Source organism: Crocuta crocuta, unplaced genomic scaffold, assembly GCF_008692635.1.
Source record: "Crocuta crocuta isolate KB4526 unplaced genomic scaffold, BGI_CrCroc_1.0 scaffold9, whole genome shotgun sequence".
NCBI classification, from domain to species: domain Eukaryota; kingdom Metazoa; phylum Chordata; class Mammalia; order Carnivora; family Hyaenidae; genus Crocuta; species Crocuta crocuta.
Genome location: NW_027551567.1, coordinates 5,943,288 through 5,970,550, shown reverse-complemented (window position 1 = coordinate 5,970,550; position 27,263 = coordinate 5,943,288). Strand labels below are relative to the sequence as shown.

The window sequence follows — 27,263 nt, the reverse complement described above, 5'->3', positions numbered from 1 at the left end:
TGTACTTAGTATACACCTTTTGAAGTGGGCTTCCACTTTGTTCCATTTGTCTTTTTCATTCAAAACTGACCTCTCCCGCATGTGTGCACATGTGTAATATAGAAGAACTATGTACTTACAGGTGAGAGAGATGTTGAGTATGTGAAATCATTTAATACGGATGGTGAGTTATATCGTCTCTTTATTATGGAGATCAAGTGTTTTTTAAAACTTTGTGTGTACAGGATCCCACTTCAAACTGACTTGAACCGCATGAATATTTTCAAGATATTCCAACTAACAATCTGTGAGCAAGGGTGGGCCTATAGAAATATTATAACAAAGCATTTGTGCCTTTTGCCTCTGAACAAATTTTTGGAACAGGCATGGTTGTTGGAACAACACAGTTGGAACAAACTTTCATGCTTTAAAAAGGCATTTTCAGCAACACAAGCTTCTGGAATGAAAATAAGCACAAGGGCTATTGGACAGGCACGATCATGCAAATGTTGACCATTTTCATTTTTGTAAAGTAGTATTTTGTCAGTTTGTTTGTGACCTTTTTGCACCATATGTTCTTCTCCTTGTCTCATTTTATATCAGACACAGAAAGTTCCTCAAAGAGATTCCCAACTCCTTGCTAATCCATTCATCCTTTCTTTCTCTTAAACAAAGCCTTGCATGGAATAACTATTTAGTAACAGAAGGTTTCAGTTTTTCAGATAATGGATTAAATTTTCTATTTCATTGTTTGCAAAGCTTTAGATTGGAAAAATATTTTACAGAGGGATATAGTAAAATGTTATCATCTATGCATAAAGCTTTGCATATTACCTATATTTCTCATGTAAAATCTATCGCTGGAAATAAGGCCATTTATATCCAGGTTGTTCATACATTCATTCTTTCATTCATTTATTCAACAGATATTTTGTGAGCACCAGTGACTTGATAGGCTCTACAGAAGAGCTGTGAATAAGGTAGAGATGGTCCTTGCCCTGGCAGGACACAGTTCTAACAGTGGTCACAATTTTAAATCTTTTTGCAAAAAAAACCACATAGAGAACCCAGAATTTCTGCCAACCGTTTTTTGCATTCAGTAGGAAAAACACAAAAGACATAGGGAATGATACCCTTCCTGTTCCCATAGGCTGATGGTCTTACACTTAAATCAATTTTATTATTCTAACTTTTTAACTGGGACTTGGCTCAGCTATATGAAACAATTTGTCTGGTAAACCTGATGATTGAACTCAGTTATTTACATTTATGTGTGATATATATTCAATGTTATATCTAAGATGAATTACCTATTAAAATTTCCATGTCACATGGAAATGCTTTCCAATAATAATGTCATTTTTTAGCGTTATCTCAGAAAGTCTTTATCTTTTTTTATTGCTTAGCCTTATAAGGAGGAGTTATCGCTGCGAACATGACAAAGAAAGCAGTTTCAACAAAGTTCTTAATTCACCACTGTTTGTTTGCTTTTAATTCAGTATGAAACTGTTAACCTTTACAAAAAGACAACTAGGAATATGGCTAAATATTTATTTTCATAATCTTTAGTTTCACATATTTGTAAGTTCAGAAATGAAATCCTATATCTCCTCTGATGCCCTAGCAGAGTTAATGGTACAAACTCCTTTTTGAACTTTTTCCCTGACTTAGTCTCTTAATTTTTTATGGCTCTAAAAAATAAAACATGAAAAGGCAACGCCAGATATATTTTATCTTTCATGTATGACAGATGTTCCCTCACCCATGTTTCATGGGCATAATCCGGCTTTTGAAAACATGGAGATGGATGTTGCTGCCAGCAAACCCTCATGAAAAGAGAGGACTAGTTGTCTTGATTAGTAAATCCTTCGTAATGAATCTTAGGGCCCTGTACTATTCAGGCTGCTGGAGGAAATTCTACATTGAGTGGTAAAAAATGAGCATGAGACTAAATTTCAGAAAGTAGCTGTACGTATACCAATGGTGGGAGCGGCCCTTCATATAAAACATCTTCTACTGGTGCCATTTTAAATTGACCTGATGAGTTGTTTTGTTCTGTTTTGGACAGGTTTGGTTTGGTTTGGTTTGGTTTGGTTTGGTTTTTAAATACTAGATGCACCAAGGTGAAGGCCACGCAATTTTATTTTTAAGATGGTCACGGAAGCATGGGTGTTAAGATGGATATTTGTAATGGGAAAATAAGAAAAACTACGTGTATTAAATAGAGACATCAAACCAACTGGAGGCTCCAGCTACCAAACTGGTACGAGACAGATGTTTGCTTTAATCATCACAGGACAGAGATGCTCTCTTTCGGTGAAGGCTGATCCTATCTCCTTACAATGCTGGCAGACGGAGCAGCTTTGCCTTTCAGATTTTCACCCAGTTATTTTTAGTTCTTCTGAAGCCTGGGAAATAAGAAATATAACCTCCTTGAAAAATCCAAGCGAGCCAACCATAGCAGGGCCTCTGAATCTGATTAGATAAAACAACAAAGAGGTTCTGTCAGGGCAGAGGCAGGAAGAGCCAAGGTGGGTGGCAATCTCTGCTCAACTCAGGGGAAATGTAGCCTCAAAGAATTCAAAAGTGGGTGAAAAAAATAACATAAGCACTAGACAACTTTCCCACATCTCAGGTCACTCTCTAAATACAGCTAGAAAAATTTTCCCCACACTAAACTTTTTTTTTAATTTTTGAAGTATAATAAACAGTATGTGAATGTATGTTTATCCTAAGCACCACACTGAGAGAGATATTCGCTCTCTGGTAGCGTTTGTGCTCTATGTTAACCATTTTTCATCCCTTATGAGCTTAGAAGGTAAATCAGGCAAAAATGTAAGTTATAAAAGTAGATATTTGTTTCGCGTATTCTAATTTGATATTGGAGTAATTGAACGCAGTCTTTTCCCTCAGTTATTAAAATGGAAGCAGATCACCGGATTAAGTGTGGATAGAGGTTCTTCCCTTAGGGGGAGTTGAGAAATAAAGTCTATTCCAGTTCTACCACTGGATTCCTGGGCCTGCCAGAGTTTAGCCTGGAGAACAGGAGGCAGAGGCTAACCGGGGGTGGGGGTGGGGGTCGATGTGCTGACAGTTGTCATCAGTAGCTTTGACAGGGCTAATGAATAAGCAACGTTAGGTGTCCCCATCCCCAGCATCACCACTTCATGAAAGAAAACAAATAAAAGGGGGCTGAGTACTGAAATACAAGATAGTGGACATCTGGCATCTTTCAGGCTTGGGAAATCACTGACGTGCCCTGTACTTCAATCTCACTGCTAAAGATGGGGGGATTGTCTTGCATGTCACATTCATTTGATAACTTGAAAACCACTCCAATTCGTGCCCATTTCCTCCTCTATTGCTGACATCTGTGTTAAAACTGAAGAAGCTAAAGAAGGGTCAGATTATCACAAGGCATTTAATTCGTATCTTAGCCATAAGTAAATGAGCTACATTTTAGCCATAAGTAAATGAGCTACATTTCCTTTCTTTTTCTCTATGAATTTCTCAATCTATCTCTTCAGCAATACCCTGATTCTTCTTTACCACTGTGCGGGCAGCTGAGAGGTAGTGTGGCAAATGTGGGAGGGGATTTTAGTGGAGGAACCGGAGCACTCTTGGGTCAGGGAATCCTACAGTCTGTGCAGAGAGCTGGGAGGCATTCGGGTTATAGGAAAAGATGAGGAAACAGGACGGTAGGCTCAGCCAAGATCCCAGCAGGGACAATCATTCCGCCAGATTCCACCTCTTATCCAGGTTTCTGTGAAGCTGTTCCTTGTGGATGCGCAGGTCTTTTGGGTACGGTCCCAAGACGGATGTTATGGGGCATCCCAAAGTAAACGAACCATTATTTCACCTCCATTCTTCCAATCCTGACAGCTCCACTGATAGTCCCTAAGCATAGAGGTAAAGACTCTCCTGGCTTCCCTGTCACTGTGGCATCCAGCACCAGGCCTGAGATAAACTGTTTGGTCTGAGCTAGGTTCTGTCACTTTCTTGTGCCCCTGCTATGCGATGCCTTAAATGAACTTGCTTCTCAGTCCCACTGTGGCTCCGTTAGTTTAGGGGTCCTTGGAATCAGACTTGGAAATCTGATGACCCCTGTGTAGACAGCTACCTACACCTTTCTGCTTGTTGGACTGCAGGTGCTCCTAAAACAAGGCATTGGGAGACTTCTGGTATTAAAATATGATATAACTTTTTATGCCATACTCTTATTTTTACCCAGAGGAAACACTTCGGCCAAGCGTGTCTGTCGGTCCTGTGAAATATATAACATTGGTTCCTGATTTGCACTTTCCTTAGGCCAAATTATATGCTCACCTATACAGAGAAGTTCTGGCTGCAGGTGACAACTTCTTTGTTTGAAGTTTCATGTATTCCTTATAAGATTTGCACTGAAAAATCCTGAATTCTTCATTTAAAATATACATTCAAAAAAGAAGTCATGGGATCCATGGCCTAACTTTAAACTTTATATGAATTTCAAATTAAAAGTTTGCATGACAATGTTAAAATTGATTATGCCATTACCCATCAGCCTTAAGAATATTAGGTAAGTCATAAGTTTCTAGTCCTTGGTTTTCCCATCTTCAAAACGAAATACATTTAGGGAGAATTTTTCAGTTTGCAAAGTGTTTTCCCATATGTTCTTTCTTTAGTGCTCTCGAAGTTTAGCCTAGATGGTTAATAAGCTACCCCCAGCTTTATTTAAACTTCTATTAGTCCATGGTGATACTTCTCTTATAGGATACAGACTGGAAGGTGGTTTCTAACAACAGAAACAGTAGAATGAACCGACCTCATGCAGTGGAGTGACGTCCAAACGCTCTTTATAAAGTCCTTGTATCTTTAGATAGCACTTTTAAAAAAATCACCATATGGTGCTCAGGCTTTTTGTTTAAAGGGTCAGAGACTCATCATCTGGGGGTTCCAAAGTGGAGGAGACAGTCTGTCAGTGCCCTGGGAGCCAGAGCAGCTGAGCATTTGAAGTCACGCAGCCACCCACATAGTGCCAAATTTGCCACCATGGAATCGTCTGTGCAAGCTCTGAAAGAGAGCACAAAGAATATGACACCTGTCCTCTCGTTTATTCCCTTTCTTTCAGCATCTTTTTCACTAATCACCTCTGAACTGCATCAGCACAAGAAATAAACACTGGCAGAGACCAGCCTCCGGCAGAACACTCAAAGACTCTCTCCAAAATGTGTCTTGAAAATAATACCCAGATTAAGCCTAAAGACCAGGCTGTTCTCTTTGCTGTTGCAAGCTTTTTGAAAATGTTCATTTCCTTAATGTGATAAGAAGCTGAAACATTTTCAAAGAAATCAGAATTTAATCAGGATCAATAGAGTCTTGGCCAGCACTTTAGGAAATGTTTGTACTGCAAGAAATTCACTCAAGCTCCTCGTTCTGACTCAGAAAATCATTAATCAGTCCTGTGGAATGTTCCCATTTTTGAGGTGGTATAAGGAATGCATGCATACGGGATTTTTCTCACTAAGGAAAGGCTTCTGCGGCCTAAAAACATTGACTGTAATTCTAGTAGCATGGACACAGAACTGAAAAACAAATTTTTTTTCCTGAAAAATTCCTAGAGGAAGATTGAGGTCTTTTAAAGCTCAGGGTTATCCCCTAACTATCATGTGTGTTACTAATTCTATATTCTGTCCAACTATGTGAGGAGTTCTCTTAAGAACTGGAGCGAAGGCTCAATGACTGACTCATCTTCGGGTTTGGATTACATGTGTGGGGTTGTGTTTTGGATGGGGCTTTCTGGAATAGCAACACTCCATCAAAAACACAGTGGCACACCTGTACTCCAAATGGTTGAATAAGACAAAACATATGACATCAAAACGCTGGGAATCATATTAAAAAGAAAAGGAAGGATGCAGGCTGTAGTGAAGATAAAGACAGCTCCAAAGCACTAATAGATATGAAGAGTCAAGAGTTTTATGTATGTTGCTCATGAAATGATTTATCTATCATTTAACCTCTGCTCGTAAGCCATGTTTGTTCTGCCTGGTGTTGGCATGAACACTGTATACATAGCACTTGAAAAGTTGCTCATTTGAATGTTCCATCAATCATTATCGCAAGTCACAGGATGAGAAATGACTGCTGCTTATCTTTCCAGGGACTCTAAAATACCGCAAAGAAGGTAACAATGGCTTCTTCTGGAATTTTTAATGGTAACTGATGGTGTAGAATAGGTTTTGTTATTGGAAGGGAGGATGTTATAAATTCATGTTGAATATTAAAAGGAGGAATTTATGTTATTGTTTTTCAGATAAAACTTCCACATATTACCTTTCCAATCTAATGAATTCTTATTTAGACCCCTAAGAGGAAAGGGTTAATAGTGTCACTCCCACTGAACTTTCAGTTTTACACAGTTTATTTTGCATGAATATAATGTAAAACAAATGTAACAGTAAGTTTTCTATCTGCATAATCATCTCTACTTAATTGGCTGCAAGAAATTGTTCTTGCATGTAAAGAAGGACAAACAGGGCAAGTGTAAAAATAGAACTTCTGTTAGGTAAAAGCTTATTTCTCTCAAAAATTAATTTTTGAAAAGTGAGTTTGAACTTCTGATCACTGAAACTTATACTACAGACCTTTTGTGGTTACCTACACAGATTTATATTGCTTTTCCTTCTTAGACAGACAATAAGAGTACATTGTCTATTGGACGATGTGCCAATACTGCAATTTTTTTTCAAAGAAAACCTCTATTTTGAGATTACAATGGATTTCTATTCTAATTAGCTACTTTCTCCTCACGCATCACACCCAAGAGATAGCTGTTTATCAATTCTAGTGCTGCTCCTTACTGCAGTCTAAAACATGGGAATTAAAATTAACATCAGAGTTTGAAATCCAGCTTTCTAGTAAACTCCACGTGCACTGACAAGTTCCATGCAGAAGACTAAGGTTTGGCATTACACACAGACTTTTGCTGGAAATACTGCAAGAGAGATGATTATTAAAAACACTAACTACTTTTTATATTGGGCACTCAGGAAACACAATCGTAGCATCTAACTTGGAAGTTTGGTGCCACCATGGTCTTTATTGAGCAACATGTGGCTGACAATTGAGAAGCTGGGAAATATTATGTGGATTAAAGGAAATAAATTAAGAGCTGAGTTATATAAATCTTGAGGGCTTGTTGCACCTGGAATCATTTTCATGGCAGTACATACAACTGGTCTTTCTCCTCTTTAAAGTATCCTGGCTGCAGAATGAAAATTGCTGTTTTGAGTAAGTACTATACAAATCTTTCGTTTGGCCACTTGAAAAAGAATTTTTTTGGAAAACATTTTTTTTTCCTGAGATTTACAAGAAGTACCATAGTACTTTTTGTAGAGATTACCAAATTCTTCTGTCACACATCTTTAATCCTGGACCAACATTCTTTCTGCCTTTTTCTTTAGCTTTCACTAATACATTTAACTCAGCCTCTGCTTAATGTTTTTAGAAAATTTGGGGAGTTGACACAGACTGAGTTTGGTAGAGACAATCTGGATGTGGTACACAAACTTTTAGGCCATTTTAAAAGAGATGGCTTTGAGGACACTTAACATACTGAATTTGTCTGTAGGAGAAGAGAAATAAACCTTGGTTTTCCCTTCATACTATGTTTAGGGAAAAAAATAAAAGGATAATGATATTGCCATTTTTTAGCTCCTACCTAACCGTAGCACACTTTTAAGTATTATATGTACATCATCCATTAATGTGAGCATTTATTGGGCCTTTAATATGTGTCAAACTTTAGCTAAAGCCCTTTAATTATATTAACTCCCTGAATCCTTACCAGGAACCTGATCAGGTAAGTATTTTGTTATTTCATTTTGCAGAGGAAGAAACTGAAGCTGTCAGAATTTAGAGCTCTTAAGCAGTTGCTAGCTTGCTTCCCTATACTAGTCAATTCTCTTACTCAATACCTGTAATATCCTACAAGATGGGCATGATTATTCTTTCTGCATACACATGAGGACACAGGAAGCTCCGCAATTCAGTCGCTTCCCTCGGATCATAGCACTTGACCTGGTAGAGCCAGAATTCAACAAGGACTGAGTGATGTCCAAGCTTGTGCTTCTCCGTCACAAGAGATATGCTTTTTCTGGAACCAAAGTCCATGCCTTTAGAGAGCTTGCCTGCAAGTGTGTGACTGTGAAGGTTCTGGGGCCACAATCAGAAGGCCGTGTGGCAAGGGCACTGCGGTCTGCCCAGAGCGGTAGCCCATACACATGGTTCCAATTGGCCTTCGTACCCATGCTGCAGGGTCAGTGCTCAGAATGAATTGAGAATTTCAGAGTGGTTTGCTTCCCAGAGTGGACATGCGCCTTCAGACAGGCTCTTTGTAGAAATCCCGCTGGGATTTCCACATAACATACATATTTGTAATGCCTTCCCCTGCCTCGGGCTACAAGGGTGCTTTGTAGTCAAAACCTAGTTCATTTTAGTATCCCATCTGGTCTTTGGTGGAGCACATTGGAGAAAGTGAACTATAGATTAACCTCCAAGCCAGAAAATATTTTTATGGTTCCCATTTCCATAGGGTCACAAGGGTGTATGAGAATAGAATGCTTGGCAGGAAGTAAAAATCCATACTCTCAGAAATATTCTTTTTTCTAGTTCTGACTCTATCTCTTTAGACTCAGCTACTTGTAAGATAAGAGACTACAAGTAGGGACCAGCGTAGAAAGCATCACACTATCCCCCATGACAGTGGGTTGAAGAGAAAAAGCTGCATATCCCAGGCTCTTCATAGTCAAGTCGTATAGATACATAATTTCAGTAATTGTCCATGTAGGAGTACCATTTGTATATTATGGGGCTTTCCATCAATTTGGGGGATTAAAATGACCACATATAAGAAAACACTCATTAGAGCTATTCTTCACATTCTTTCGTGAATACAAATGTGCACACTGTGGATATGGCCCTTGCTAGTTTACATAATTTTCCAAATATGTGAGCCCCATAAAGTTTGTGCTCCCAACTGTCTTTCTTAGGAGGAATCAGCTCATGGACTGAGTGCCTAGCCTTCCCTCTTTTACAAGGTGGAGATTAATGTAATTATCTACACATTAAATCCGGCAAACACAAATAAGGTAAGTCATCTGACTCTGGTTCCATCGTGACTGAGGCCATGAGCCCACCATGGCCAGAAATCTTATAGAGCAGAAGTTCTTGACCCTGGGTGGGTAGGACACACATAAACTTCAGTAGGTCCATAAGCTGATGAAACTGAAAGCCAAGTTTTGTGTCTGTTAATTGTGAGAGAAAGGGCCATAACATTCACCAGAGTCTGCAAAGGGTTTGTGGCCCGTAACAAGAGAGACAGATACATGAAAATCCTGCTAGCATTACCCCCTTTCTGTCAATTAGTATCCAAGGTGACAAAAGCAACAAAATAACAATAGTAAACACACATACACAATTTCCTCTTAAAAAATATTTCCTTTGGGGCGCCCAGGTCATGCAGTTGTTTGAGCATCTGGCTCTTGATTTCATCTCAGATCATGGACCCAGGGTCGTGGGATTGAGCCCTCCATCGAGTGCCATGCTGAATGTGAAGCCTGCTTGGGACTTTCCCTCTCTCTCCCTCTCCCCCTCTCCCCTGCTCTCTCTGTCTTTCAATAAATAAATAAATAAATAATAAAAATGTTTCCTCACAGATAACGTTATCATTCTTTTTGTACACAGAAGGTTTTGTATGTCAATATGGGGATGTCTACTTCTTTTTCATGTGTAAAGTTTAACATAAAATTCTGCAAATAATACATAAAGTAAGTCTATCACATGCATAGAACCATTCAGCTATTTCTTAGCTGGAAATGAAACATTCACCGATATTTCTCTGAAACATATTTTGAATGATTCATATATCATTTATAAATAGCTACTGAACAGCCCTTGGATGACTCAGTCGGTTCAGCGTCCAACTCTTGATTTCGGCTCATGTCATGATCCCACAGTTTCTTTTTTCTTTTTTCTTTTTTTAATGTTTTATTTATTTCTAGGAGAGAGAGAGAGAGAGAGACAGCGTGAGCAGGGGAGGGTCAGAGAGAGAGGGAGTCACAGACTGAGACAGGCTCCAGGCTCTGAGCTGGCAGTCAGCACAGAGCCGACGCGGGGCTCGAACCCACGAACCGCGAGATCATGACCTAAGCGAAAGTCGGATGCTTAACCGACTAAGCCACCCAGGTGCCCCGAGATGATCCCACAGTTTCAAAAGTCTGAGCCCTGCGTGGGGCTCTGCACTGGCAGTACGGAGACTGTGTGGGATTCTCTCTCTCCCTTTCTTTCTGTCCCTCCCCTGCTCCTACTCTCTCTGTCTCTCTAAAAATAAATAAATAAATAAATAAATAAATAAATAAATAAATAAATAAATAAATAAATATCTAGCTAGCTACTGATGGTCATAAAATGAAATCAAATTCTGTGAGTGATTTGCCATGTTGGAATAAGAATATTTTGTTTGTACTGTTCTGCATAGAGTTAAAAACTACACCAAGACAGAAATAAAGATTGATTTGTAAGAAATTCCTCTTTCCTCAAGAGAAAAAAAATTACAGAAGAAAACCCTCAAAAATTATAATTCAGGCAGACTGCAACTTGTCTGCATCAAAGATGAACGTCCACTCAGTAGCAACTACCCTGCAGCCCATTAGCCAAAAATGCTCTTTTCTGTCCGTGACGATGAGTTGGCATTTCCTGTCTCTTGTGCTCTTTTCCCCTCCTAGTCTGCTACATGAGACCACTTGCAACGCTGCTGACATTTCAATATTTTCTTCCCTGAGACCAGGGTCCAGTGGTCTCTGGGGCAGGAGTGACACTGATGGGAGGAAAGGGAAAGAGAGATCAAAGTAAAATCTTGTTGCTTTGCCCCATGGGTATCTTTTTTTCTAACTGTGCCTGTTCCCTAGATTCAGTGCAGGGTACCACCAATCCCCAGTCCCTGCATCCTTTAACTACCGTCTCAGTCCTTTTTCTGCTCTCTTCTAGAGGGCCCTACTGCCATAAAATGCTCAGGATGATATAACTTTCCTCTTGAATACTTGAATAAGTGAATCCTGCTTCCATCTGATCCTAGAAAGACCCTTAGTTAATAAGCATGCTTCCCCACCTCCAGCCTCCACCTGCCCCAGGGCCTTTGCTTGTCTTTCCCTTTACCCCTTTATCTATTTACTTTACCTGCTTGTCTCCCTCTCTCACTCCTTCCAGGTCTCTGATCAAGTAATCTCATTAGTCACCCTACTCCATCATGTTAGGTTTCTTTTAACTTGCTTCACTTTTCTTCACAGGACTTTCCTTATCACACTACAATCATCTATTTATTTGTTTATTGTTTGTCTCTTCCCATCAGAGTGAGGGCAAAGACTCTGTTTCAGTTACCACCCTATACCTCAAATGGTTGCTGGCATGTAGTAGGCACTCAATAAATATTTTAAATGCATTTAATAAATAAACAACACCTATCACTGCTTTGCAATTTGCAAAGCACTCTCATACCCTTATTACCTTATCTAATCCACCCCCAAACTTGTATTTGTTATTCTCATTTTATTAGTGAGAGACCCGAGGATCTTACTGAAAAATAAAAACCACAAAAGAATAATAGAAAAATAATTTTTTTCTTGAAGTCCCTGTGTTACAGTTCAGAGAAGTAACCAATGAAAAAGAGAAGGGTCATTACCTGGAACAGACCAAATGGTACTGTAGGAATCCCTCCTAGGGTTTCTACATCCCAGGGATAGATTCTCAGAATTAGTCTAAAACTAACACATGTTATGTTATAATAAGTATAGGTACTTTTACTACCGAGGATTCAGTTATCACATCCCCCAAAGACTGATGTATAAAAATAATCATTCCAATTTAGGAGTTTTTGACAAAAAGTAGTATACTAACCATTTCTGTTCACTAGTCAACTCATTCTTTCCCATTAGATGAATTTTTCAGAGGAGCAAAATTATAATAAGTAGGTTGCATGGTAAGCATTAAAATAAAGGAAGGAGAGTTAACTGAATGATCTCAGTACCTGCGTCATCAACCTACAGTAGCTAATAGAGACTGTCCCCAACTTACAGTGGTTTGACTTACAATTTTCTGACTTTACGATGGTATGAAAGTGATACATGTATAGTAGAAAACGTACTTCAAATTTTGAATTTGGATCTTTTCCTGAGCTTGTGATATGTGGTAGGATCCTCTCGTGAGGTTGAGCAGGAGCAGTGAGGTGCATTTCCCATCAAGGGCAGGTGCATTTCCGGTCAAGGGCAAACAACCAACACATTTATGAACTCCCTGTGCCCATATAAACACTCTTGTTTTTCACTTTGGGTACAGTATTCAGTAAATTACCTGAGATGTCCAACACTTCATTATAAAATAGGCTTTGTGTTAGATGGTTTTGCCCAAGGCTAAGCTGCTGTAGGCTTCTGCATACATTTAAGGGAGGCATGGCTAAGCTACGATGATCAGTAGGTTAGGTGTAGTAAGTGAATTTTCCACTGACTTCAGATATTTCCAATTACAATTGGTTTATTGGGATGTAACTAAGTCAAGGAAGATCTGTAACAATAACAGTAATAATAATAGCCATTAATACTGAGCTTTTACTACAGGTCAGGCATTGTGTAATTTTACATAAATTTACATTTGTATACAATAAAACTATTTTACATATGAAAATCCAAAGATCAGAGCAGTTAAGTGACTTACATAAGACCATGGCACAGCTGGTAGTTGTTGAGGAAGGAGAGTCCCAGGCAAGGCTGAGTCTCCGGCTGGGGTCAAAGCATTCCTTGGGACAAAATTTGGTGATGAGCCCTGGTCCCTGGACATCCTGGCTCCCGCTTCCCCTAAGATCTTCTGGGGAAAGTGAGCTGTGGACCACAGAAAGATACAGCGCTTCTCTTGCACTGTGATTTTCTTCATGGCCATTTCCAAAGCATTTGAACTGGAATTAGTTGCTGTTTGGGCCATCGTGAACTTGCGTGTCCCTCTCAGGGAGACCCAACCTTAAGAGATGATCACAAATGGTCCTAGGAGGAGCCTACAATTTGTCATTGGTCTTTCCAATTTGTGCTGTCCTTAGTAATCCAGGATAGTTAGGAACTAAGTAAAACCTGCTGTCTGAATGGGGGAACCTACATGATGGGGTCTTTGTGTGCCTTCCCCCCCACTTCTATGGCTGGAACTGGGAGCATGACAACTGTGAGTCTGTGCCCCGTGACACCTGGCTGCCCAAGAGGTGTTCCATGTGTAAATGCCGTTGCGGCCAGCTTCACTGCTTTCCTCAGACATTTCTACCAGGGTGTGGGGCCATGTGATGGATGAGCACTTCCTGTTTCCAGGACTCCAGAATTAATAGCCATCTTCGGGCACTACTTTTTTGCTGGCTGGCATCTGCCTTGCTATACAAAGTTACTATTGGGGCACCTGGGTGGCTCAGTCAGTTAAGCGTCCAGCTTCAGCTCAGGTCATGATCTTGCATTTTTTAAGTTTGAGCCCTGCATCAGGCTCTGTGCAGACAGCTCGGAGCCAGGAACTGTTTCAGATTCTGTGTCTCCCTCTCTCTCTGCCCCACCCCTGCTCATGCGCGTGCGCTCTCTCTCTCTCTCTCTCTCTCTCAAAACTAAATAAACATTAAAACATTTTTTTAAAAATTCAAAGTTACAGTTTATGGACACTCACATATGCAGTATTTGTCATGCAAATTTCATAACCTGTAAAGGCTGTCATTCCAATGTCCTAACTGGGAGATAATCATTTGTTAGTCGCCTTGAAATAGTGGACAGATTTTCATCATGGTCCCTAACATTTCCTTAAAGTACTAACTACTTTCCTCTGCCCTGCCCTCTCCAAAAATCTTCTTTAAAAAAAAAAGTCAGCTATATCTACATTGTGATCAACTTCTATGTTTCTTAATACATGTATCTCTACCAAGGTGTTTTTTTTTTCTTTTTTTCCTTTAAATAATTGAACTCTATCTTCATATTATTAAAGGCTGCTCCTAATGTGGAATTGAGGCTAAAGCTTTGGGTAGAGAGTTGATCAAAATCAATCAAGACCTCATCTTGAGAAGGAAAGGAAGCCTCTGTAAAGTGAGAAGAAGAGAGGGCAGGGGACAGATATTAGAGGTGAGGGATAGGATACTGAAGTATTGGAAGTGGGTGTGTGTACCAGGGGTACTAAAAAGAGGAAGCAAATGGGAAAGAAATTGGGAAAACCAAAATGGATTACCTGGTTGATGATTAGATGGGCCCAAGAAGCAAATTAAAAAGCTAAGTTGAAAGGCAAGTTTCGATCATGTATAGAAAGCTATAGAAGACAAGGACACCCCTTTCTTCTCAATGCATGGTGAAGAGACTAAAGTATCTTTGGGGGAAAAAAATCTATCTATATTTCCCCAGCAAGGCAGCATAATAAATTATGTTTTCTCCATACCTTGCAAGTATTTTAACTGTTGTAAAAGAGAAAATATTCACAGTATATTTGGTTGTAAACTATGTACTGAAATAAATTTGTTTAAATAATAATTGTGCATGTAAGTATGCCCGGTAAAAACGGGAAATATTTTGAAGAAAAAAAAAAAGGTTACACAGCTGGTAAATGATAGAGGTGGAATTCAGCCTGAGGTGATTTCAGATCTCAGACGCCTGTGCTTCTCACTGCCTCACCTGAGGGTGATGCGGCCCCCTCCACTGGAGGGTATCTTTCCTGTCCCTCCAACAATGCTGGAGTCATTCTGTCAATATCCATCTTTCTGGTTCTCTTTCCATGTATCCATTGGTGATAACCATCTTCTTCTGATTGTGATGAACATATCCTTTCTTTGGCCATATCAACACCCTTAATGAGCTACAGTGAAGTCTGCACCCCAGAGCCATTCCCTTCTAAGTTAGACATCTGTACTCTGCACCGTGGATTCCTATATTCAAGTTTCACTCCTAGAAGATGTTCGCTCTTCATCCCCAGGTTCTTAGGTTATACTCCCACCTGTGCTTCCTCCACAGAGAAGTAAGAGTAGAAGCAGTTTGGGGAAGTGGGACCAAAATGAACATTCTTCGTAGACAGCATAAAATGAGGCAAAGACAAGAGCTTCAGGGTTTAATGAAAAGATATAAAATGAGAAATGAATTAATAAAAATTGAGGTCTCATATAGGTACTCACTTAGCATGTAAATCAATCAAGAGTCATGGCCTAAGGTTGCCCTTGGCAGCAGAGCTATAAAGAAGAATTGAAGGAGGCTGTCGGCTTGTAGGAGGAACAATCATGTTAGATAGGATCATACTACCGTGCGGTCAGTGCTCGGAGAGAAGGTGTACAGAGTGCAAATGGCGTACAGAGTGCAAAAGGCATGCAGAGTGCCGACTCTCACAGTTTTGTTTTATTTTATTTTGTTGCGTTTTTTTTTTTTTCTGATAATTTTTGAAAATTAAGAGTGGGGACTTAAAATTGACAGATGCTACCATATAGTACTTTATAGTCACAAAGTGCCTTTGTGTGAATTGTTTGTTTGATCTTTCCCAAGTGCTCAGAGATAGAACAGATTATCTCTAATAAATGAGGAGATGTAAGAGACTTGCCCCTTCTCATGTTCCTAGGTCCTTGCCTTCTGTTTCCCATGACACCATCTTCCCTTTATGCCATTTAAATATGGCACCGCTGGTGCCAATTAGAAAATGGGAGAGTCTTGGTTGTTGTATTTTCCTTTTTAAAAATGATTAAATATTAAATTGCTTTGGACATGAACACCATCTCTCACTTCCTAACATTTTCCATAATGCCTGCACAGTGCTTATGACAAAATTGCAGCTTGACTAGTGGAGAGATCTTGCTAATATTGAATGCTGATGAAAAACCCTCTCCAGTCAAAGCCTAATGTGTCTACGGGATAGAATTTGTCTTTCCTTTAAAATTTTAAGGAATCTTTTTCATGGTTAAAGGTTAAAGCTTGTCTCATTGGTTTCCTTTAAAAATATGTTTTCTAACTTGGGCTATGCGTGTTATTACAACAAATAAAAACATTGGGGAGAGCTCTGGATGGGCTTTTTCCTTTAGATAAGTGCTATGCTACTAGACCATATGACATCATACTTGGCTCTAATGTTTGGAAATGAGACAGTATAAAAGACAGCAAGTTCTAGTAGCCATGTCACAACAGGGGATGAAATTTAAAACGAGACTGACAAGACGTTTGAGGAAACTGACTATTTTTTAAATTGTGCGTTTATCATGACAGTTTCGGGGTTAATCTCTGGAACCAGCACAAGGATGAATGAGGTAATAGTTGCACATGTTATGGATAAGATAACCAAAGGGGGGAAAAGCCCATTTCCAGGCTAATGTGCAGCTAAGATTATGTGCCTGATGGCTGGAAACTGTTGTGTGGTTAGGATAATACGGTGTTCAAAAAAACCCGATGGTGCTGGAATGGTGAATGATCACATTGGATCTGAAGCTTTCTGAATGGGGGCAGGAAACAGAGGAGGCTGGAGCACAGCAGAGGAAAGATTTGGGAAGCAAGAAAATAGGAGGTAAACTGCAAGGCCCCCTCCCAGAAATGACATTACAAGGGTTGGTAATTAAAACTTCACTGAAAAGTGAAATCTGATGATAAAACTAGCTTAATGCTGTTCATGTGTGCATTAGGGTATGCAAGGAGATTGCAACATTGATTCCCATTCCTGACTACCCAGATGTTATTCCCATCGCAGAAATGTTCAGAGGTCTTGTTTGGACCCACTTTGTTTTATTCTGCGGCTTTGAGGAAGGGGAAGGAAAGCACTGCGAAGGACGTGTTGACTGAAATGCACCATTAATTTCATGTCTCTTTTGTAAAAAGCACTTTTAAAGTGTGCCAAGATATTTTAAGTGTTTCAACAACATGCTTTTGTGACAATAGAGAAACAAGGGTACACTTTCATGGTATCAATAAAAATATCGTAGTAATTTACAGGGTTGGACTGAACTCTAAATTGGGTCACAGGGAAGCTCTTTCAGTGTGAACAGAGATAGCAGCAACCTCTATTTTGTTCCTGAGCCACTGAGATCAGCGTAAACACACTCTCGATCACTTCCGCAATCTGAGGCCTTGGTTTCTGGGGGGCTTGACTTTTCTGGAGGGCCTCCATTTTTGGAACTCTCTTCTTTGCCCTCCCCTACAGATCCCAGATTTACCAGCTTTGAGGTCTTAGAAGGAAAGCAAAAAAAGGCATATTTGTTTCTTTCTTAACTGGTATAGGTTTCCAGATGGTATTAGAAGCTATTGCTGGCTGAGAAAAAACATTTGTTTGTGTCTCGGTCTTGTCCTTGGGTCCACAAATTTGGCAAATGGCTCACTTTGAATATCTAAGCAAATAAACAAAGCATTTTCAGTATTTGCTGACGTTCATTAGCCTATCCTCCAACTTTGCCAGATGCAAACACCAAGGGCCAGTATCTCTAGTTTTTGTTCTATTCAGAATCTCTTTAGAGAATTGCACCAGTGAAAACTCCATATCTGATTCTTTGTACTAATGTTTCTATGGGCATATGATTCCACAGGTTGCTTACTGATGAGGTAAGTTGCATATGGCTTGTTGACTGAATCCCTCAATGTCATGCCAGTGTGGCACTTTCACATCAATGTCACATTATTTAAGTTTCTACAATTCCAGTCATGGTGGTAGGCAGTCTGGTAGGCAAAGATGTGTAAGACCAAGTTTCTGAACTAAAAGTATCCACAACATTAGAGAGATATTGAGGAGTCCACATACCACTTTTCAAGTCTCTTGTTGCAAGAGAAATGATGAAGGAAGCAACGAGGCTTGGCAGAAAGAGACAAACATGGCCTTCAAAGTCCACATGTATATGGCTTCAAATTCTGGCTCTCCCATACTCTTACCTAGAGCACACTTTGCCTCTCAGAGCCTTGGTTTCCTTATCTGAAAGTGGGGGAACCAACAGGCTTCACAGAGATGTTATGAACACTAAATAGAAAAATACATGAAAAGTGCCCAGCACCGGGCTTGATATATGAAAGATGTGCAGCAAACACTGGTTCCTTCCTCCAAATAAGCAATAAAAGATCCATAGCTGGGGGGTATAAGTAAAGCTCGGCCAATGGCCTTTGAGTGGAGTATTATAGGATGCATAGAATTTCAGCCTACGTGGCATGAGAAGCCCCGTAGAGGAAGGAAGACGGAATAGCATAAGGAAGGAAGTGATTTGGGGAATAGCATGCAGTTCCACTTGACTAATAAGGGAGCTCTATGTAGGGATGAAGCCATGGAAGGCCTCCAAATGCAATGCTGGGAATTATCATAAAATTCTGATAGCGAGAAGTATCAATGAGATAATCAGGGGGCGCTATATAATTGGAGCTGTTCCAAGGGAACATTCATCTGGCAGCAATATACTCATTGAGTTACAGTGGGAAGGACAGAGGCCAGGAGACTGGTTAGGACAATTGTAGAGCAGTAATGAGAAGTAATGAAGAGCAGTGATGAGGATTTACACCCGTGTGGACCAAGAAGGGAGGAAGAGGGCATGCAGGTGTGAGGTGAGCAAAAAAGGAACTAACATTGCTCCTTCTGCCTAGACAACACCCTCTCTACTCTCGATGTGTCTATTTATATTTATCGGGGCAGAATTTGGTTTGTCTATAGGTTTCCCTCTCTGACTGTCAGCTCTGGAGTGCACTGAGAACTGCGTTTTGCTCATCTTGGTATTTCGAGACTCTATCACGGAGTCTGAGAATATAGTGAGCCCTTGTAAAGAGTTTGCTTAGTGCAAGAATAAACGTTGGATAGCTGTGGAAGAGAGACCAAAAAATGGAATGGCAAGAGGAAAATAAAAAGAAAGGAGAGTAAAAGATAAGTGCTCAATTGAGGGGAAGGAAGTAAAAAGAAAGATGAGTGGGATGTTTTGGAACAGCTTGAGTTCATTCACAACCAGGACGTGGAATTGCAGCCATTAAAAAATTAGATTAACACTTCCCTTCGTTTTTTCCTTTACACTGAAGCCTTCACCCCATGCACTGCCTTTAATAAATAATACTTGATGAAGATGGTGATGATGTGTCCTCTTCATGTTAATCCAGGCAGTTCTCAGTTTATGAATGGGTTGGGTTCCAAATGTCTGTTGTAAGTCAGTTGTTTGGCCCTTGGAATGTATTTTTCCTTTGAGACAATCAGCCTAACAGTTAGCGGTTAAATTCTGCTTCACAACAGGCTATTTAATCCACAAAGTGTTGGAATTATAGTGCAAATGTACTGCAGAGTAGTAACTCCTTTTAGGCATATTACATACTCCTTGATGGTTTGCAAAGTGCTTTTGCATACATTACAAAAATGGATTCTCTCTGCCTAATATTTTTTCCATGGAAAAATGTGTTCCAAGTTTTAAATGAGGAGGCCAGGAACACATCCTCCACCCACTCTGGTCTCCGTGAAACAACTTGGCTTCCGCAGACAGGCTCCCACACTGTCCTTCCCAGAGGTGCCTGCTCCAAGGGAGACCCTGAGCCAGGGAGGTAGGGTGGGCTTATGTCAGCACAGGAGGGTCTGTGATCCCTGGCTTTCTAGTCAGAAGAGCCATTCTGTAGCTGGAACCTGCCACTTAACCAGCTGGTAACCTTGTGTGAGTGTTTAGATTTTCCTTAGCTAGAGTGGGGATAGTGATGCCTACCTCATGGGGCTTTGTGATGACTAAAAATGTAATAATGTATAAAGAAGCACATGCAGGCACTCAAAAATGTTCTCTCAATCCTCCTCCCCACATGCTCACCACCATCAAACTCTGAAGGAAAATGGGTAAGAAAGGGCGCCTGCAGGGTCCGCAGGGCAGGGGTTAGGAGCTAAGAGGCTCTCTTGAGGGTGTTGTCCTGGTGAGTGACCAGCTCCTCAAAGGGGTGTAGTGAGGACTCAAGGGTGCTAATTGTCTCAGACACCAGTGGCAGCTGAGACAGCCATTTCTGCATCAATATTACGTGGAACTCTATTAGAAGGGGAACCAGCTCGGGACACCTGGGTGGCTCAGTGGATTAAGCATCGGACTTAGGCTCAGATCATGATTTCCAGTTCATGGGTTTGAGCTCTGCATTGGGCTCTGTGCTGACAGTGTGGAGTTAGCTTGCTTGGGATTCTCTCTCCCTTACTCTCTGTCCCTCCCCCACTTGCATTCTCTCTCTCAAATAAATAAACTTGAAAAAGAAAAAAAAAAGGGGGGGGAGAAACATCTCTGAGCTGGGTAGTATCCCTGTCACTGATATACCCCGGAATCTTCAGTCGCTTAAGACTGTAGAAATTTAGCACTGATGGAAGAGGGAAACAAAAGTGCCACCAGAGGATGTGCATTGGAGATTGGGTCAGGCCTGGAAGGGGCTCCCATCACTTCTGCCCATAGAGCATTGGCTTACATCATGTGACCATATCGGACTGCAAAGGATTGGAAAGTGTACCTTGTTGCTTGCCCAGCAAGAAAAGGAAATAGCTTTAGTGGTCAGCTAGCAGTCTCTGCCACAGATGGGGGTAAGGGTCCTAAGTAGCTACTTGTTATTACAAATTGGTTGCAAGTGACTAATTATAAATAAACAAACAAAAACCACAGGACTGCAATTCAAGATAAACAAATGAGTCAAGCTGAATGAGGACTAGAGGATTCGCAGTAAAACAATGGCCTGAGCACTTTGGGGTAAACCTTGACATGTGTGCTAGTTTTCTTTCTTTGGCAGAAATAAAAGAGATGAAACAGATCAATATTAAACAGTTTTTGAAGCAAATTAAAACATAAAGATAATGATTGTTTAAAATATCTCTACCAAGAAACTGTATAAAATAATGCCACGGTTAGTAATATAATTTAAGGTCAGCTATTGCAATATATTGGCTCTGTGTGAAGAAACGAATAGTCATTTTTCTTGGCATGGAAGCCAGTGTATCAGAGGCAGTGACAGTTGCAAATGATGTGCCTTCGTCCCTTTTGCCTGCGTTTGTAAAATGATATTCTTTTCTAGAAGAAAATTTGCTCAAAAACCAACTTAAAATTCCATCTAAATGCATTTCATTAAACGTTTGGGGGCGTTCCTTTTGTTGCATTGATTTAAAACTGGTTTAGAAGCCAAGAGCCGTCACTTTGCTCATTCCCAAAGAGCAGGGAATGGGGCCACTGAGGGAGGGGAAAAGGCTATCTCTATGGTATGACCTAAGACATCGCCATTACCCTGCAAACATGGGCTCACTTGGGGCATTTTTCAATTTGTGAAGCATTTGGCTATTGGAGTGACTCTCACTCTTGGCTTCTTGTTAGAATCACCTGGGGAACTTTAAAACCTTCTGATGCTCAGGTCACACCCTAGACCAATTAATCTCAGGAAGTAGGACCCAAGCACCCGCATTTTTTAAAGCTCCCCAGGTCATTCCAATTCACAGCACAGTTTGGGAAGCACTGGTTTATTAGATAGGATTACCTGTTCTATGAAAACAGCAAGTTCCAGTTAAGCAGCTCAATTCATTTAAATCACAAGCCAGACGCTGTGCTTGGTCTTGGGGGCTAAGACATGGGTCCTGGCTTCAAGCGTGTCATTGTTCTGGGAGAGAGGTTAAGTCTGGCAGGGCTGGAGGATGGGGATAGTGAAGGACTGGGGGGGGAACATTGGTTCAAATGTGCATCAGTGAAAGGAAGAGGAGAACATCATAGTAAACATTTGATAATAGTCATGTTTCGTAGCTGTAGAAGCTGGAACATACATTTAGAAGGACTCATTAGAGGAAAATTTTGTCTTAAGAGGGGATTAGAAGCTAGGACACCAGCTTTTATTCTTGTGGGTAGCGCAATGTTACTTTTGCTCATCTATTCCAGCCTCTCCTGAGGATTTAGAAACAAACAAACAGACAGACAAAAAACCCCAAAACCAAATCAAGGAGACTTTTTTCATAAAATTGCTTAAAAAGAATAATATACTTCTAGATGAAATTTTCATAATATGTTTAAAGTATACTGTAATAAAGAACAGTAACTTGTGAAAGACATAGTTTTCACTTAAATGTTTAGAACTGAAGAGATTTTGCCAGGCAGCAGGACAAAGTTTTATTGTATCGGCCAATGGCAGCATTCTGATAGGGTTTTGTTCTACAATATTCCAAGGATAGTAAGACACTTTATGATATCTGATAAATGATAAGCCATAATTTTTTTTTCCATTTTACGTTTATTTCATGAGATGGGCTACTCTACACCTTTCCCAAGGCAGGATCTGTAATTGCACTTTTTCTTGTTACTAGATGAGTAGGTGTGTGGAAAGGGTGGGTGTTGAGCCCCAGCTCTGCTCAGGACCCCTAGAACCATGTTTCTTTGTCTGTGAAATGGTGATAGCAAACGGTTGAAAAGCTAGAGTATTATTAACTCTAACAAATGTAAAAGGACCATATGCAGGCTTTTATATTCATTAACTGAATGCTAATAAATGCATGGGTAGTGGGGACATGTTTCATCTCTAAAGTGCATTTAGAATAGCTACTTGATATTATGTGCTAGTTCCCCGTAATGTACTTGGCTCAGTCCTTTCTCCATGATCTGGAAGTAGTCATGGTAATGTCCAATGAAACTAAAATGACAGAGTTCTACAGAGTCCCAACGGTACTGATGGGGGTAGGATATCTAGGTATTAGTGAACAAAGCTAAATCAGAAGAGAATGTAACAGTAATTTAGGAACAATTTTATATATCTCACGATAATTTAAAACATAAGACAATTTGTATTAAGTTCCTAGAACATAACTGGATTCTCAAGGATTGCCATGACTAACGTAAAATCAAAAGTTCATTTTATAATTCAATAGTTTTAACAAAATCCACTTATCTTGATGATGTACAGACTAGTTAATAATAACTTTAAAAGGCAATTATTTCTACGTTCCGGGAATAACAGGTAAGCATAATTTGTGTATGAATTCTCCGTGACTTGACTCATGGAATAACGGACGTTTCAGTCTGATGCTGGTGTTTTAAATTTAAACATCAGGTCAGTTTATACATCTGGCCTTACTTGGTGGTTTTCTGACTTGCCAATGTTATATCTTAAATGTACTTATATTAATCATAGTTCAAAATAGCCACATCATTAAATAATAATTTTTTGAAAATATATGTTCTTAGAAATGGCACATACACCAGCTTCAGTTTTTGTTGTCAAATCATGGGCTGAGAAGGGGGTGGGGAGGAAAAGAATGCCAGATCTGCATTTCGGGCCATCAACTAACTCCCAGGGTTGTTTCATGTGAGTCTCGATTTGGTTGCCAAAGGAAAGATGGAGACGCATGTGGCTGCACTGTCATGCTCCCTGCCAGCTGCAAACTTCATCACAGTTCCTGTGAAGTACATTTCCACAGATCAGGTTTCTGCCAGGGAAGACTTTAACAATCTCCTACTCCACTTTCAACCAACAACAATTAGTATTAGCAAATGGTTCAGGCCACTGCCTGGGATTACATATGATTTCTATTCAAAAAAAGACAAACTTTTACTCAAACCAGACCCACATGCTGAACACTTGAGCTCCCCTCTTAGATATAATAAAATTGAGACAGTTTCTATCTTTCATTTAAATAAAAAATCACTCTCACATTTGAAATCAAGTTGGCTGTCTTCCCTTGCTGGGTTAGCCATCTGGTAAGGGGGACTTTTGGAGGACTTATGTTCAGGCCAGGAGTTTAGGGGGGAAAAAATCATTATCCTTTTGTCCTTTTGTGCCTTACTCTTTTAATGTGGTCAAACTTTTTTTTTTAAAGGTTTTCACAGCAGGGTTCCCCCCCCCTTCAGATAACACATATGGCAAATAAGTTAAAATCTTAATACATTTTACAGTCAAAATTTGCTTTTTCAGAGTTGTGGATCAGAAAAGCACAAGCCTGATTGAGGTCACTAAGGCTCATTGTAAAACCATAGAGATTCAAAGCATTCACTTATTACGTGCCTGTGGTTCTTTTAACACAGCTACATTATTTCTCGGGGTAAGGTATTTCTCAGGTAAGGTCAGTTTTTCCTTGCCATGTGTTTCAAAGGCTTAGGATTGCCCCAAATAGTCGCTAACCTTAGCATGTCCAGGCATTTTACTGTTCTTCTCAGTTAAGTTCTTAAAAACAACAACAACAAAAACCATCTTGATGGCTACTATCTATCCAGTCGCTCTTCTGCTGTTTTCTGCCTGGGTAGAGTCTGATTATACCAAGCAGTTAGGAAATCTGTTCAGGACAGCCACCTCATAAGAACCATTGTTCCCATTACATTTCTTGAGACTTTAGAGAATCATAGATAATTCAAGTTACAAGCTTCCTGGAATTGAAGGTTGCTAAAGAGATCACACCTGTTTTACAGATGAGGCAATTAAATATGAGAGAAACAAGGTGATTTTTTATAAGCCCACCCAACCCAGAGTGGAGGGGGGCCTTGAACATAAACATACCTTCTGCCTTTTATAACTTTACTCATTTTCCCACCTCATAATACAGATGCATCACATCTTCGGATACATTTTTTTATGATAGTGACAATTTGCATGCGTTTTCATAAAAAATGCTCATTATGAAACTACATGGATCTCAATTAGGAACCTAATTTAACTTACCTCTTGCAAGTCATAAAACATAAGTGTGGATGTGAAACATAATTGTGCATGGTACTCTAGTGGGTCATGGGGAATATTTTATTTTGCTCCTTTGTTATTTCTAAAGAAAACATCCTGAGTACATTTAAACATGTTCAGATTAAAAGCTCAAAATCAGTCAGTTTGATATTCGTTTTCTCAAGGGGAAGGAAGGAGAAAAAATCAGCAGTGAAGTCAATGGCACGGAAAACCTATCAAATGGCTTTTAATTAAAACGTCAGTTCAGCCAGGCAGAACTAAATTTCCCGAGATCTTCTTCCTTGTATGACATAGTCCACAGGGGAGATGCTTGAGAGATTTGGAAGTGGAAAGGAAGCTATTTTGTAGCACGTGCACGTGATTGCTGATCTGCTGACTCACCTTGACATGAAGCAGCAGCTGGGTCTGTCACTGCTTTCTCCCTTGGTCTTCCTTCAGCTTCTCCGACTCCAGAGCCTGGCTTGCGTGTTCAGCTCTGTGACTGAGACTTTCTGTAGGACCTTGGATCTGTTTACTGTTGACTGTAACTTACTACCACAAGTGTAGTCGCTTAAAATAATTTCTTATGGTTCTATATGTTAGATGTCTGACCATGCATCTCACTGGGATAAAGGTCTTTTTAAAACTCCTGTGTTTGTTCTGATAGGGAAAAGAACTTTGCATAAGTGAATCTCATGATAGTAGTAGTATTTTTGTCAAAGCTGGGAAAAAGCAAATTGTGGGGAAATGTTTATGTAAATCTTTGTTTCCCATTATTTTCTTCTTTAACACCCAGGGTGCAATACGAGAATATTGCAATATTATGAGATTAAACACCTTGAATATAAAAGCACTTATATTAATCATAGGCAAATAATATCAAGTAAATATATAATCGCACGAAATGAATTCGAACAACTTGGGGTCTGGGAGTACTCTTTTTCATTAAGTAACAAAATTCTTCATGAAAGAGGTAGAGATTTAAGATTCTTTTGTAATGAGGGGTGCCTGGGTGAGTCAGTCTATTAAATGTCTGACTTCACCTCAGGTCATGATCTCACAGGTTCATGGGTTCGAGCCCCATGTTGGGCTCTGTGCTGAGCGCTCAGAGCCTGGAGCCTGCTTTGGATTCTGTCTCCCTCTCTCTCTGCCCCTCCCCCACGAATGCTCTGTCTCCTGCTTTCAAAAATAAATGAACATTTAAAAAAATTAAGATTCTTTTGTAATAAAGTAAGACAAAAAATTGTTTTTGGCAGCAAGCTCTTTTTCTCTTATGTATTGCCAATCCACCAGAAATAGCGAGACTTCTTCCTGTCCCCATTTTCTATCAGCTCATCTGAATGTAAGTGAAAAGTGAGTGTAGTTTTCAAGAGCAATCAAATCATGTAGGTAGTTTCGAAAATATAGTAGTGTAGGTAGAGTCACAGAACTCCCATGTATAATTGGCATAGACAAGTCTTCCACATATGAACCTTCCAGAGAAACATTGATACTTAGAATTACCTGGAAATTTGACCGTCTGTAATTTTGAAACTTGGTGGGTACCCACCCTTTACACATTGGAAAAGAGCATGTCCAATTTATCTTTTTGTCTAACTTCATTCAAAACTGTTGCATTTGTTGATCAGCTGGTGTGCCGATGCAGATCCCAAAAGAACATTGCTTCCTCCAAGAACACTTATTTAACCACCCACCACGTCCTGGCCCGCAGCCCACTGGCACATTCGCCCCCTTTGTGAATCAGGAATAGAGTGTAAACTCAATCTGCTACACACACAATGGCATATTCCTGGTGCTGGGCTGTCTAGACCATTTCCTTCACACAGTGGCTCAAGGGTCTTTTTACAGAGTGATTACTGGAATGTTAAATTGCGGGTAGTGGCTTCTTCAACAGATTCCTAACCCGGTCCAGACAGTGGCGTTTTAAGTGGCCTTCTTCCACAGATTAGTATGGTCATTAACATGCCTCTTCACATTAGCTTTAAAGTGAGCTTTCTGGCAGCTGAAGCGCTTTACTTCTCACCTGTTCTTTCCCTTGAAACGAAGAGGATGTTGTCTCTTTTCCTTGCTTTTTTGGGGGTTGTTTTTTCTGGACTGAGACATAAGTATTAGGAGAAAAATAGAGCATTCAAAGCACATGCCAGATACCTAGATACTCCAGCTAACATTGAGTTTTGACTAGTTTGAGGAAATCCAAGTGTTTGAAAGGATAAGTTATGCTTCTGAATTCCTGAAACTATGTCCATGGCTCCACACTTATCAGCCAGCCCAATTCATTTCCATTTGCCTCATTTTTCTCATCTCAACAAAAAAAGTTCATGATTAGTAACAATAACAAAGTAGGTGTTAAGAGTAAGGGTAAGGAGATCAGAACTGAGCCTGAGGAAATACACTATGTCCATGTTAACTATTATGTAAGATGCAAAATAATATCTATTTCTTGGAGCCAGAAACTGTAGATCACTTTATGATTGATTTAGGAAGGCCTATGTTCTCTTAGTTTTATAAAAAACGTTTTCTTCTATTGCTTTTATTTCTTTTGCTTTGTTTATTAACCTGGCTGTAACATATTCTTTGGCATGACTTAAGAGAGGCATTATATCCAATTGTGTCAGCATCATTCATTGAATCCTCTACCAATTAATTTAT

The 27,263-nt window shown here is 39.9% G+C and overlaps 1 pseudogene; it reads left to right on the top strand.

The window, feature by feature from the left end:
* Window positions 1–12,895: 12,895 nt before the first annotated feature.
* Window positions 12,896–26,353, top strand: LOC144220170 (protein CRIPTO3-like; annotated as a pseudogene).
* Window positions 26,354–27,263: the final 910 nt, after the last annotated feature.